Genomic DNA, 15,950 nt, shown 5'->3' on the forward strand with positions numbered 1-15,950 from the left:
AACCATTGCTTTGAGCTGGCAGTGCAGCTCCTTGCCACTAGACTACAAGTATTCTGCTGTTGAATACCTTATTGTTGTTGCTATGTGCCATCGAGCCATTTGCAACTCATAGCGATCCTATGTACAACAGCTCTGAACCCTGATCTTTTCTGAGTCAATCTTAGTGTCTCTGACACAGGATGGAGGGACAGCACAGGAGTGGAAGACCCTGGATGAGATGGTCGAATACCTTGGGTTTTATAAAACAGAAAAACTCACATTAAACTTAAATCTGAATGGGACTGAGACAATTACTATAAAGAAAGGAAAAAACACACTATTTCATAGAAAACACTGGTGGCCTAGTGGCAAGAAGCTGCACTGCAATCCTGAAAGTACATGGTTCGAATCCACCAGCTGCTCTGTGGGAGAAAGAAGGGCAATCCCTTCAATACAATTAACAGCTTCTGAAAACCTGCTGAGAGTCAGCTATAGACCGTTCCAATTAGACAGTACACAACAACAATTATGTCATAAAATATACCAGAGACTCTTACTTGCATCTACAATCAACCAGCAATCAGATGATCAGTAGATGTATTACATTGGGAAAGTGATGTCAGTTTGAAAACAAGTGTGTGCCAGATTCAGCCCATGGTCTTTTGAATCATTTGCTGTGCAACAGAGAGCTGGGCAATGGAGGTAAGAGAAGAACTGATGACTTTGAGTGATGGTGTTGGAGAAGGGTGCTTAATGTCCCATGAACTGACAAAAGAACAAAGAGATACATGTTGGATAAATGCAGCCAGAATACTCATTGGAGACAAAGATGACAAAGCTTTGCCTCACATACTTAGGACATAATGCTAGGAGAGGTTATTCCTTGGAAAGAGACATCATGGTTGGAAAAGTGGAGGGTAAGCAAAATAAAGGAAAATTCTCAACAAAATGGATTGGCTCTGGGACTGCAGTAATGGACTCAAGTATACCAGAAATGAAGAGGATGGCACAAACTAGGACAAGTTTAGAACTGTTCTTTATAGGTCACTATGCGCCATACTTAATATGATGGCACCTAACAAGATAATCCATTAAGAAACAAATAACTAGGGGAGCTCTGGTGGCCTAGTGGCAAGAAGCTGCAACTACAATCCCAGAGGTGCACGGTTCGAATCCACCAGATGCTCTGCCGGGGAAGGAGGGGCAATCTCTTCCTGTACCAGTCAGATCTGATTTGACGGTACACGCACAAAAAAATAATAAAATAAAAGAAAAGAAAAGAAACAAATAACTAAAATAAACTATAAAAGAAGTTAAAAGTTATCTGATTCAAATATATTCTACAGCTTTTAACCAATTCTTTAAAGCACCTAATTAATAATTTTAAAGCCCTGGTGTTAAGGGGGCTAATTGTTTATTTAGGCTACTAATTGAAAAGTTAGTGGTTTAAACCCAAGCACTTTATCCCAGCTCTGAGGGATAAATACTCACCTAGCCTGTAAAGATCACACCTAGAAAACCTAGTCCTGTCATGAGGAGTCATGATGAAGTCAAAATAGCTTCACAGAAACTAGCAAGCTCTGAAATAACAGATCTAATTTAAAGGTTTCCATAGGGGAAATGTCACAATCTCCCTCAATCAAAAGAAGGAAAAGGGACAAGAATCTGGATACTACTTGAATCCAAATATTTAACATAAGAGAAAAATCACTAAAAAATATTGTAAAAGAACTATAGGTCATTAGATCCAACTCTAACATATGGATAATCATAATGCTTTAAATCAAATCATCTTCAAACTTTCCTAAAGGAAAAGTCCTTATTTTCTTCCAAACAAAACTATCAGAAATCTTTCCATTTAATCTCCTTCTTCCATCTGTGATATAAAGGAAATACATCATTTTATGTTCATGCTCTCTGAACGGCCTTAATAGTATTAACAAAAGGCTTAGATGTTAGCACTTAATTGTATAAAATATGCATTGTACAGTATAGGCGTTCAGAGAACTCAGAATTTCAAGAGTTTCTGTCTCTCAGAATTAATGGTTCCTGTTCCCTATCTCAACCTCATAAGGTAAAATAATAGTCATCCTAAGACCGTTGCTAGCACTGACCACAATAACCACATTTATTCATTCGGTGACCACTTAGGTGCAACAAGGAAGTAGCATGTTCCCTACCCCCTAAAATCGGAAGAAAGGAAAAAGATCACCTAATGATTCCTCACCTACGGGAAAACAATAATAAATACTATGACTGGTGCGAACTTTCTTCCCTCTCTGGAGGTGTCAAGGATTGCTGGCTTAACATAACAGGCAGCCGAGCAGGATTCACCGGCCTAGCCTGTGCTCCGCGGCGCGGGAGTGGCGAGTATCAGATGTTCAGAACTGGTGGGGACACCCACCCCACCAGTGGGCATCTCCCCGATACCTTGTCCCGGAGGCCAACGCCGGGCTGGACCACAGCCGAGGTCTCAGTCCAGCATCCAACCCTGCCGGGCCCGCCTCCCTCATCAATTTGGATGCTTTCTTGGGTGCCTGCACGCAGCAATAAGAGCAGAGCAGGGGACCCTGCGCCTAAGGCTCAGCCAGACGCCCTCTCCCCATCGGTGCCTTCCCACCCTGCGCCTCTCACACTACCCGGGCAGGGCAGCCTAGAACCTGAGCCTTCTTAGAGACCGAGCCCAGGCCTCCAGCCTCCTGCCCCGCACTCACCTCGAGGTCACCTACCCCGCCTCGGCTCCTTTGCACACAGCGTCCAGGCCGGCCAGTCCAGCTCTCTGCCCTCGGCTTGGATCAGTCTCTCCTACCTTGCGCGCTCCCGTCTCCTCGCTGCCATGGCTACAGTCCCCGCCCCTCGCCCGTGGTTGATTGGTCCGGCTCGGGATCGCGGAGGAAGCCAATTGGTCGGGGTGGGGACAAGGCCAAGCCAGCGAAGGCAGAGGCGGGCCGCGTAAAGCAAGAGCGCGGAGGAGCCTGGGGGAGACCGAAGCTTAGAGGGACGTGGCGTTCTGCTAGGCGGGCGAGGAAGCCGCGCCCATTCCTTTCCTCGCTTTCCTGGAGGAGCCCGTACGGCAGTAGGTCTTGGACAAATGAACCGTGGACCTCAGGCTCTCGACGGCTGCCCCATTCTAGCCTCCTGGTCTGACTCGGGCCTGACCCCAAGCTCCCCTTTGGGAGAGTAAATCACTGGTACTTGGACCCTCGCTGCACCCTCGCTCACTCTGACTTGATCCTATTTACCTCTTACTCACATCTCTCTGCAAACATGACTTTTCTCCACATCTTTCTCTTACAGAACTGTGACTTATATTGCAAAGCCCTCACTTTAAGGACGGAGAAATGAAGCTCAAAAATTAAGTGTGATTTGCAGGTTCATTTCAAAGCTTGTGTCTGCGCAGTAGTAGCACCGCTCTTGAGTCTTCGTTTACGCAACTATAAAAATACTCAATAGATTTATCTCAGGGTTGTTAATGAAGATGAGGTAACAGTGCACAAGTACAGTAACTCACACGCTGATTGCCGTGGAGTCAAAACTGACTCCTAGCTGACCCTTCATTTGGGTTTCTGACACTAAATGGCCAGTGGAACTGCACGTCTTCCTCTCACTGAGCAGCTGGTGGGCGCCAACAGGGGCGGGCCTTTCAGATAGCAGCGCAGATCATAAACTACAGTGTAGTTCCCTGGAAAATAAATAAAAGGTCCATTTCTGGGTTCTCGATTCTGTTCTACTGGTCTTTGTTCTTATCATGGTACCAGTACTATGCTGTTTTGGTTCCCACTTCATTTTGGATTTCAGAAGTACTTTGTTTATTTGAGGTCTCTATCTTCTCCAAATTTTACAATTTCCCTTTCTACCTCCTTGAAAAATGAGTACTAACAAAGTGTTGTGTATTGATTGCTTTTGGTAAGATTATCATGTTCACACTGTTGAGTCTTCCTATCCGTGGTGCAACCACTCTGGAAGACAGTTTGGCGGTTTCTCAGGAAGTTGAACATAAAAAACTCCATATGACCCAGCTAGTCCACAACTAGGAATATATCCCAAGGAAATTAGGGCCGAGACACAAATGGAGATCTGTACACCAAGGTCCACAGCAGCGTTATTCACCATCGCAAGAACAAGGAAATAGTCCAAATGTCCAACCACAACAGAATGGATTGAGAAATTGTAGTACATTCATACAGTGGAATACGATGCAGCCCTCAGGACCACTGATTTTGAAAACTACTAGTTATTTGGGAGAGACTGGAGAGCATTATGCTGAGTGAACTAATGCAGTCTCATAAGGACAAATACTGCATAAGATCATTATTGTAAAAATAGGATAACTAGTGAAACATGTACAGGAACTCATAGGAGGGGGAGGAGGGAAGGGGAAAGGGAGAAGGAAAAGCTCAGAAGGTTTGAAACCACAGGGCTGCACAGTTTGGTGGGTGGAAGGAGGGGGAGAAGCAAATGGGAAGGATCTGGGTGAAAAGACAGGATGGGCAAGGTCCAATGGGATGATTAATTTTCTAAAACATAATGCATGAATATGATTATATGAAACAAAATGTGAATGAAGAATAGTGTGAAATACAATGTAGATAAACTTTCTAATCAAAGCAATAAAAAAACCCTGCTAAATGGTTTGTTGAAAGTTAATTATGTACCATCAAGTCAGAACGAACTCACAGCCGACTCACCAATATGTTCTTGGAGGCTACAAACTGCACTAGAGGAAATTGCCCATCTTATTTCCTCAGAGTAGCTGGTGGATTTGAACTGCCAGAGTGCCACTTTGGGTTTAGCCATGCAATTCCCTATGAATTAGGCCACCAGAACTCCCACCAGCGCTCTGCCTACCCTAAAGGAATTCTATGACTGGCCCAAGAGCAAATTATAGAAGTACTTATACAAGCTTCCTTGCCTATAAAATGGGAGGGGTTGTAATTGTACCTGTTCCTGATGATTAGCTGTCATCAAGTCACCTCCAACTCATGACAACCCCAAGTAAAACAAAACTGAACACTTTTTTTGCCATTATGGTCACTGGGGTGCTCAAGTCCACTGGCACAGCCATAGTGTATTTTGAGTGCCTTCAACAAAGAATGTTCGTCTTCCAGTACCATATAGGCCAGGATTGTGTTGTGATCCATAGGGATTTCATGGGCTAATATTTGGAAGTAGATAACCAGGCTTTTCTTAATAATCTGTCAGTCTGTAAACTGCACTGACATACCATGAGTCACATCACTGGTATTTGCAATAAAGTGGCTGTCACATAGTGACAGCTCAGTTTTAGCTATTCTCAATAGATGAACTAGGATTCCAAAACAATCTTTACTTTTAAACAGCTCATTTATACACTTAGATCAGTCCCTCAAAGTTAAGATCATCTTTGTAATTTAGAAAAGTACTGTGAACTTAGAGAAATAGTCCACAGACCACTGTTACTTTTTTACACCAACTACAAGTTCACAGATTCCCAAGACTACCTTTAGAATAATAACTGGCTAGAAAGACTCAGACCTTAATGCTTTTATTTTCCTTGTAAAGTTTATTACAATTAAGGGATCCAGATTAAATTTACCTAAGAAATACAAAATTAGGGCCAATTGACAGCATCATGATAGATGATGGTGAAGAGAACGAGATTGTTCACAGCTTTAGTTAGCTTGGCTCCACAATCAACACTCTTGGCACCAGTAGCCAGGAAATTAAAAGACGTATTGTAATGGGAAAGTCTGCAGTTAAGAGACCTCTCCAAAGTACTGAAGAGCAATGATGTCAGTCTAGAGACTAAGATGTACCTGATACAAGCCATGGTCTTTGCAATCCCTTGCTATGCATCAGAGAGCTGGACAATGATTAAGGATGATAGAAAGAGAATTGATGCCTTTGAGCTGTGGTGTTGGAAAAAAGTATTGAATATACCATGGACTGTTAAGAAAACAAACAGGTTCATCCAAGAGAGGGTGAAACCAGGCTGCTCCTTGGAGGCAAGGACTCTGAAGCTTTGTCTGACATACTTTGGACATGTTGCAAGGAGGGACCAGTCCTTGGAGAGGGATGTCATGCTTGGAAGAGTAGAGGAACAGTGCAGGAGAGGAAAACCCTTGATGAGATGGATTGATTTAGTGAGTGGGGTAATGGTGGTAGATGTGTCAGAGACAATAAGATTGGTACAGGATAGATCAGGGTTTAGGGCTGTTGTACATAGGGTCGTTATGAGTCACAGGCAACTTGATGGCATATAACAACAACAAAAGAGCAAAATTCAGGAATGTGTTAAATTTAGAACTTCCAGATGTCTTCTTCCTATGGAATCATGGAAGATGTTTTCTTAATAATGTGTAACAATACATATGAGCTCTAATGACTTAATGTGTAAGGAGTTACAATGCCAAGCCAAAGGCAAGAGGTTCAAATCCACCAACTGCTCCATAAGTCAAAGAGGGACAGTCTCCTGCGCAATTTATAACCTCTGAAAACCCATACAGGGTCAGCTGTGAGTCAGTTCCAATTTGATGGCAATGAACAACAATACACATGGAGTAAGTATTGTCAACCAGGGAAACTCACCAGAGTCTTGATATTCAGAGTTTTGACTGAAGCCCAATTCAAGTAAGTATAGTTGATTGCAGTCTCTAGTCTTAAAGAGGCTGACAACACATGACTTTAGAGCTGATAGCCTGTGACCCAAAGCCCTCACTCTAAGTCATATTGTTAGGCTATCTGGTATGGTTAGTCTCTGTGAAATAATTTTGCTAGACTATTAATCATTATTCAAGGCCCCCAGAAGAGCAAAAACACTCAGACATAACATTCCAAGAGTTTAACGATTACCTCTTAGAAAATAAGAGCAAAGGCCAAACCTTGATTTGGGGAAAGTCAGCTATTATACAAGAATACTTGTCTATTTTCTTGGAATAAAGATCTCTTATCTACTTTATCAGGAAAGCCTAGGAATATATTGACTGACTTTACTTAAAGATTAATAGCAGAAGCAAAAGTAAGGGAAATAATCATATTAAGTACTAAAAGATATATGGAAAAGTAAAGGCCCTAGAGAAAGAGGATTCAAGAGATTATGTCTTTGTTGTTGCTGTTGTCATCATCGTCAAGTGCCGTTGAGTCACCTGCAACTCATAGCGACTCTCTTTACAACAGCGCTGAATCCTGCCCTATCCTGAGCCAGTCTCATGCAGCATACCCAATCCCACTTCTCTAGTCACTAAATCAATCCATCTCATCTTGGTTCTTCCTCTCCTGCGCTGTCCCTCCATGCTTCCAAGCATGATGTTCTCCTCCAAGGACTGCTCCCTCTTGGCCATGTGCCCAAAGTATTTGAGATGGAGCTTCAAGATCCTTGCCTCCAGGGAGTCGCTTGGTTTCACCCTCTCTAGGTCAGACTTGTTTACTCTCCTGGCAGCACATGGTATGTTCAGTACTCTTCAGCACCACAACTCAAAGGCATCAATTCTTTTTCTATTATCCTTAGTCATTGTCCAGCTCTGACACATAGCAAGTAATTGCAAAGACCAGAGCCTATATCAGGCACACCTTAGTCTCCAGACTGACATCATTGCTCTTCAGTACTTTAGAGAGGTCATTGACAGTAGGCTTTCCCAAAGCAATTTGACTTTTATTTCCTGACTACTGGTGCCTAGAATGTTGATTGTAGAACCAAGCAAGCTGAAATCTTAACAATCTCAGTCTCTTCTCCATCTATCATGAAGCTGCCAATTGGTCCAAGAGGTTATGGTATTTTTAAAAAGCCCAGAAACAAAATACCAAAAACTTTTGTGCTCCTGGTCCATGGATCAACTTGATTTTTTAAAATTAGTTTTTATTTATTCTTTCTCTCCTGAGTTTCTTTTCTTCTCTCATTATCCATCTCTCTGATTTGTCAATAAAGTCTCCCCCAAAAATGTTGAATATGTGATACATCTCAAAGGAAGTGTCTGTCACACAGGATAGCAGAGAATATATTACTATCTTCCACTACAAGTAACAGTGCTAGAACATCAATTATTCCAGGGTTTACAGGTATTGGGTTCACCAAGAAAAACACCACTCACACAGGCAACAGCAACTAGATGGAGCAACATTTGATTTCTTGTTGTTATGTGCCGTCGAGTCGCTTGTGACTCATAGCGACCCTATGTACAACAGCCCTAAACCCTGCTCTATCCTGTGTCAATCTCACTGCCTCTGACACATCCATCCCTATTACCCCAGTCACTGAATCAATCCACCTCATAGAGGGTCTTCCCCTCCTGCGCTGTCCCTCCACTCTGCCCAGCATGATGTCCCTCTCCAAAGACCTGTCTCTCCTTACAACATGTCCAAAGTATGTCAGGCGAAGCCCCAGAATCCTTCCCTCTAAGGAGCAGCCTGGTTTAACCCTCTCTAGGATGAATCTATTTGTTTTCTTGGCAGTCCATGGTACATTCAGTACTCTTCTCCAGCACCACAGCTCAAAGGCGTCAATTCTCCTTCTATCCTCCCTAGTCATTGTCCAACTCTCTGATGCATAACAAGTGATTGCAAAAACCATGGCCTGTACCAGGCGCGCTTTAGTCTCCAGAGAGGCACCGTTGATCTTGAGTACTTTAGAGAGGTCCCTAACCGCAAACTTTCCCATCGCAATACATTTTTTTATTTCTTGGCTACTGGTGCCAATAGTGTTGACCGTGGAGCTGAGCAAACTGAAGCTGTGAACAATCTCAATCTCTTCACCATCCATCCTGATGCTACCGATTGGTCCAGTAGTGAGAATTTTTGTCTTCTGGACATTGAGCCTCAGTCCATATTGAAGGCTGCAGTCCTTGACCCTCTGCAGTAAGTGCATGAGGTCCTCCTCAGTTTCAGCAAGCAGGGTTGTGTCATCTGCATAACGCAGATTGTTGATAGATCTTCCACCAATCCTAATGCCACGCTTCTCCTCATAGAGCCCAGCCTCTCGGATAATCTGCTCTGCATACAGGTTGAAAAGGTATGGAGACAGCACACATCCCTGGCATACACCCTTCCCAATTTTGAACCATGCAGTGTTACCCTGCTCTGTTCTGACTACTGCCTCTTGGTCCAAGTATAGGTTTCACATTAGCACGATTAAATGTTCTGGGATTCCCATTCTTCTCAGAGTCAGCCACAGTTTGTTATGATCCACGCAGTCAAATGCCTTTGCATAATGATTTACATAGAGAAAAAAATAGAATAATAGAATAAGATCAGTTTCAATAGTTTCATCAGTTTCGCATGACTGCGTTGAACTGCAGTTGGTGCAGGAAAATAGTCTGTAGACATCACTCTTGTATTTAAAGGATCACATTCTGTTTCTACCAGGAGCTTATATAGCAATGAGTTTGGTCAGGTGTTTATGTAACACAAATGCTTAACTAAGCAGATTCTGGAAATGTTGATGTGCTCAGAACACAAAGAGAGAGAGAGGGATGTACTGATAGAGCACTCTGCTTTGGGATATGTTTTATGTGAATATACTCAGATAAGGAGTCCTCCCACATTCTTATTACATCCTAGAAGCTAAATTCACACAACTGGCCCACTGCATTGCCTTTGCCACATACTAACTTTTCCATATTACAACTATGAGAATGGCAATGGTCAAGATTGACTCAGACCAATCCCAATCCTCCACACTGCGTGTTGAGTTCTATTAGAAAAAGAAGAAAGGCTAGCTGTTAGCTGTGCAGTAGTATCTACCATGCCTTCTCATCACATCCACAAATTCAAATGATTGTTTCCTCTTTCTTCATTTTCCTAATAACAAAAGGCATTTTTTTTTCTTCACACTCAATCCCATTCTCCCTATCTTCTCCAGGACTATATTCTTTCATTTGGCTATCCCCTGTCCTATCTCATTATTCTTTGTCTTGCTATAGAATAATACAATAAACATACAAAAAAAGTTCCAGGATTTTCAAAATACCTTTATTAAAATACCTTTATTAAATTGTGCAAAACATACTGTTGCTATGATATAACTGCATTTGACATAACCATTGTGAAAATTCATTCAACTGCAATGATTTCACAATATTTAAAGCAGAAGCCTATCAGTAAGATTTTCTTTTGCATAAGGTTTTTTGTTTGGTTTTTGGTAGTGTAATGTCTTAATTATAGTCTACTATCAAATATTTTAGGAGTATCTTTAATGTTTAGATAGTATATTAGCAGCATGCAATAATTACATCAAATGTTCATTGCAAGGACCTTCTTCACAGCCAGTTACCATAGGCTGTTTTAAGTTAGAAAACTGAATAGTAACACTGAATACTGTAGAAATGCACTTTGCTCAGTAATAGTTGAGTTGTTTCAATACTTGATTATCTATTTGGTTATTACTGAAATTTTTTTAACTAATTGATGGTTGTTGTGGTAATAGTATATTGCTTGTAATTCTACCTCTAGTAATGGGCTTTATGTGCTAGATTTTAATATCTTTGAGCTGAGGCAAGTGCACAAGTCTTTTTAAAAGAAATATGGTTTGCTTTCATAAAATTTATTAGTTTTGAGAGATCATTACTGCCCTTCAAGTGGTTTTTGTGGGTGTGAAGCAAACGGTGAGAATTTTGATTGGTCCCTCTTATTATAGTATTGAAATTAAGTCTACTTAATTAATCAAGTCATGTTTATGCCATGATTTTATATACTTTACCTATCAATAAACATTGTGACACTTGAAAAAATACCTTTGTTATATATCAATAAAAAGAGAAGATAAAATAAGTAAAATTTGAATTACAGAATTTAATGTATTTACTTTAAAATTCCTTCCACTTTGGTGTATGTATAAAATTTCATAACATCATGTTTTAAATGAAGTTCCTTCTATGACCCTAAGCCACCTTCTGAATTGTTTCCCTGCATTTTGTTCATTTTGTTTTCTAGGAAAATTCCTTTCTCTAATTCCTCATTTCCCTTTTATACTCAGTTTATGCCAATTTGGATTTTATATCCACCACATTACGGAGTTTGTTCTTATTAAAGAAATCATTTTCTGGCTCTCTGCTTGTCAATCAACAGATTGACTTCTCGTGCAGCCTCAGCTGCACCCCTGAGACACAATGGTGAGGTCACAGTAAACAGATTTGGCCACACTGGACACTGGTCACCAGAGCTACTTTTATCTCTGGCATAGTGGATGTTGTTGACATCAGTGACCCTTTGATTGACCTCAACTACATGGTCTTTATGTTCCAGTATGATTATATCCGTGGCAAGTTCAATGGCACTCTCAAGGCTGAGAATGGGAAGCTGATCATCAATGGAAAGCCATCACTATCTTCCATGAGCGAGATCCACCCAACATCAAGTGTGGTGATGCTGGGGTTGAGTATGTTGTGGAGTCCACTGGTATCTTCAGAATCTTAGAGAAGGCTGACACTCACTTAAGGGTGATGTCAAACAGGTAATCATCTTTGCTCCTTCTGTCCAGGTCCCCGTGTTTGTGATGAGCATGAACCATGAGACATATGACAACTCTCCATTGTAAGCAATGCTTCTTGCACCACCAACTGCTTGGCCCTTCTGGCCAAGGTCATCATGACAACTTTGGTATTGTAGAGGGACTCATGACCACAGTTCCTGCCATCACTGCCACCCAAAAGACTGTGGATGGCCCCTCTGGAAAGTTGTGGTGTGATGGCCATGGAGCTGCCCAGAACATCATCTCTGCATCTACTAGTGCTGCCAGAGCCCTGGACAAGGTCATTCCTAAGCTGAATGGGAAACTTACTGGCATGGCTTTCCGTGTCCCCACTCCCAATGTGTCAGTCACGGATCTGACCTGCCATCTGGAAAAAGCTGCCAAACATTATGACATCAAGAAAGTAATGCAGTCATCAGAAGGGTCCCTAAAAGGGCATCCTGGGATACACTGAAGACCAGGTTGTCTCCTGTGACTTTAACAGTGACACTCAGTCTTCTACTTTTGATGCTGGGGCTGGCATTACTCTTTGTCAAACTCATTTTCTGATATGACAGTGAGTGTGGCTACAGGAACCAGGTGCTTGGCCTGATGGTTCACATGACCCTCAGAAAATAAGAGCTTCCTCGACTACTAGCCCCAGCAACAGCACTAGAAGAGAGAGAGAGAGAGACCCTCAGCTGCTGGGCTGGGGAGTCCTTGCCCCAACTCAATCACCCACACAGTGAGAATCTCACATCTTTGACGCAGTTTCTATACAGTCCCCCTGAGAAAGGGGAAGGGCTTAGAGAGCCCATCTTGTCATTGCCATCAATAAAGTACACTGTACTCAGCCACACTCCCCTAGAAAAAAAACACATTATCTTCTTCTAGTTAAATGTTCAGCAGCATTCTTTGCTGCTTATTTCTCTTCCTTTGAAATACTTTCTACTTTTCTAAATATTCCCTCTCAGTCTCTCTTTCAAACTTTTCTCCATTGCTGAACTTTTAAAACATGCAGTGTCCCAAAGATTTCAACAACCTCTTCTCTTTATACATCTAGTTTCTCCATAGAGGCACTATTAGCATTCTGTTGGGACACTTTTTTGTTGGACACGATATCTCATGTATTGAAGTATATTTATTAACATTCCTGTATACTTCCCACTAAATTGTTCCTTGTTCTCCTAGTCAGTGTGATTGTAACATGTTGAAATGAATATTGTAAAAGGAAGAAGTATCCCCTTGGCCTTAAAGGGCAAGAGAGGCCTATTTAACAAGCTGAAGCCTGTTGATGTTTACCTCTCCACCCTGCAATCCATTGCTGAGATTCATTCCCTTTCAGTAACATAACAAATAAAGCCTGACTCATGTCAAAGACAGCCTCTTCAGTGGTTAATTTCTAGCAGTGAATAGAAGAAAGAAACTTAACTGGATACTGCTAATTGTTCTAAATCACCAGCTTCCCTGCTTTGTTTTCCTCTTTCTTAATGAAACTTCCTTTCTTTTCTAACAAAATAGTTTTCCCCTAAGATCATTCAGATCTGCAAGTTATCACAAGGCCCAAGAACACACCCTCCTTAATGGCCTGAAATTCAGCAAAAGCAGGCAGCCCCAGTTGTTTCTTCCTAAAGACCTTGGCCTTTGCTAACAATTACTGTGTTGAGTTGTCTGAAAGAGTTGTAAGGTGGGACATGTATGCAGAAGTAGCAAGAATGATCTCTGTATGACTTTTTAAAGAGCATCCAAGAGGAGGAATCCATCACACATGTACTGTGATGATTAAGCACCTAACCTTACAGACATCATCTTGAGGGTCAGCCATGCATTCCTCCTGTGATAGGCCCTGTGGGGCTGACTCACTTTCAGGTGGCAAAGTATCTTGCTGACAACCACCACAGCCAATTAGCAGGCTCCATGACTGTTTCCTCTGCCAAGAGACTTCCTGCCTAGCAATGTCATCAGCTGTCACCTAACCCCCCTTCCTCCCTGAGTCTTTTAAAAGGCCAATTCCTCTTCACACTTCATGCAAACTTCTCTGACCTGTCCTGCCAGCCTGTCTCTGTCTTTCCCTCTCTCTTCGGCCCAGGTCAGAGAACATCGCCCAATAGCCCGAGAGACCCAATAAAAGCTTCTTTGCTTACTTTCCGTTTCCGTACCTGTTTTGCCATACATCCTGATTTGCATAATATCTCCTTTTTAAAGATAACTCTGCCTCTTCATGCTAACAATGCTAAGTAATATGAGCTGTTCACTATATCCTTAACCTAACCTACAAACACTTCCTCAAAATTTTCCTTCCTTGAGACATTTGGTAAGCTCATACCCAGTCTCCTATATACAAATATATGGTATACTTTTTTGGTTTTTTTCGTCCTCAACCCCTGTGTTAAAGTTGGTTTTGATTTTGTTTTCCGAGATTGGTTTTTCTGGCATGTATCTAAAACTCAGATTTTTGGTGGTGGTGGTTGTTAGGTGCCATTGAGTCAAATACAACTCATAGTGACTCTATGAACAAAAGATATGAATCTTGTTTTATTCTGTGCTGTACTCACATTTCCTAACACACAAGAGCACATTGTGGCAATCACTACATCAATCCACCTGGATGAGGGTCTTCCTCTCCTTCTGCAACCCTCTACCATTCCTAGTATCACGTCCTTCTCCAAAAAATAGCCCCTCCTAGCAACATGCCCAAAGTACATGAGGTGAAACATCATCCTTCTTGCCTCCAAAGAGTACTACAGCTGCACCCTTTCCAACATATATTTGTTTGTTCACTTGGCTATCCACAGGATATTCAGTGCTCCTCTCTAACACCACAGCTCGAAGGCATCAATTCTTCTGTTAGTGAACCTCATTCACTGCCCAGCTCTCAAGTGATTGGAAAGACTAAGGTCTGATTTTGGTGTTCCCTCAAGAAGCTGAACATAGAAATTCTATATGACCCAGCTATTCCACTGCTTGCAACATACTCTGAGAAAAATTAGAACTGAGGAACAAATGGAGACTTGTACACCAATGTTCATAGCAGCATTATTCACCATAACAAGAATATGGAAACAGCCCAAATGTCCAACCACAATAGAATAGATTGAGAAATTAGAGTACATTCACACAATGAAATGCTATACAGCACTCAGGAGCAATGATTTTGTAAATTACTACCTAATTATGAATGGAAATCCAAAATCTCTTTAAACTGTCATTAAAATTAATAAAATAATTTTTTTAAAAAAATTACTACCTAACTTGGGAGGGACTGGAGAACATTATGCAAACTGAACTAACTCAGTCCCATAAGGACAAATACTGCATAAGGACATTATTGTAGAATGTGTATGAAGATCCAAGGGGAGGGGGGTGTAGGAGCAGATGGTTGAGGATGGGGGTGGGGGTTATTATTTAAGCAACAACAAAAACCATATTTACTGCCTTGAAAATGCAATGGAGGGTTACTAGCAATTGGAATCAAATTGACTGCATTAACTTTTGTCTTTTATCCCTCAGCAAATTCTGTTGATTGTACCTCTAACATACTCACCAAATTCACCTACTATACGTATTCTCCTACTTTCGATCTAGTCCAAATCATCATTATTTCTCACTGGAATACTGCAAATAACCTCCACATTACTGTTCTATTCCCATATTTACTCTAGCAATTCATTCTTCACAGAACAATTAAGATGATATTTTAACACATAGCACTACTCTGTTTGAAAACAATAACCTCTAAACCATTTCTCTTCCTGTGTCAAGATGCTGCATGATGTGTCACATATCATGCTGCCCAAAATTATCTCTCACTATCTCCATCTCAGTCACTATTAGCATGTTGTTTTCCTGTTCTCTAAATATTCTACCTCTGCCTAAGGCTTTTGCCAAAACTATGCACATCTTGAATAGAACAATATTTCCTTTATATGGTTGAATCCTTGTCATTCATTAAAACTCAATTCAAATGTCATTCCCTAAGAAAAACTCACCTCAATTTAAATGATCCCTCAATTTAAAGTAATTTTCTACTACTCTCTGCAATAGAGCATGTATATGTGTGAGTGTGTTTGTGTCCATCTGTCTATATATGCTATTGAGTCAACCACAACCCATAATGATTTGATAAACAGCAAATCTGTACCCTGCCCTGTCCTGTGTCATGCTCATCATCTCTGATATACTTGAGCCAATTGTTTCTGTCACCATGTCAGTACATTCTGTTGAGGATATATATAAAAAAGAAAAAGGCAAACCCACTGCCATCAGTCAGTCCTAACTTCTGGAAACCCTCCATCATGTTTGCAATGCAGTAAATCTTAATGGGAGGAGACTATTTTTAACACTAGGAGCATTTAATGGGTTGGAACCCTGACCTTTCTCTTTGCAACCTATCACTGTGCCACCAAGGATAGTGTGTGTGTGTGCATGTATTTGTTTCCTAACTATTTATTGTCTATTTCTCTGAGTCACTGTATCGAAAGGAATTGGAAGACACAGAAGAATTTCATGAAACAACATATGAGCAAGAGCCTATGGTGATGAAAGAAGAAGT

At 41.3% G+C, this 15,950-nt stretch overlaps 1 pseudogene; it reads left to right on the top strand.

Annotated features, from left to right (window-relative positions):
• The first annotated feature begins 2,194 nt into the window (after window positions 1-2,194).
• The window catches only part of LOC102868549, a 113,572-nt pseudogene continuing 99,816 nt past the window's right edge, over window positions 2,195-15,950 (top strand).

The sequence above is a fragment of the Elephantulus edwardii genome, unplaced genomic scaffold (assembly GCF_000299155.1).
Source record: "Elephantulus edwardii isolate Elephantulus edwardi_28Jun2011 unplaced genomic scaffold, EleEdw1.0 scaffold00109, whole genome shotgun sequence".
Lineage (NCBI taxonomy): Eukaryota > Metazoa > Chordata > Mammalia > Macroscelidea > Macroscelididae > Elephantulus > Elephantulus edwardii.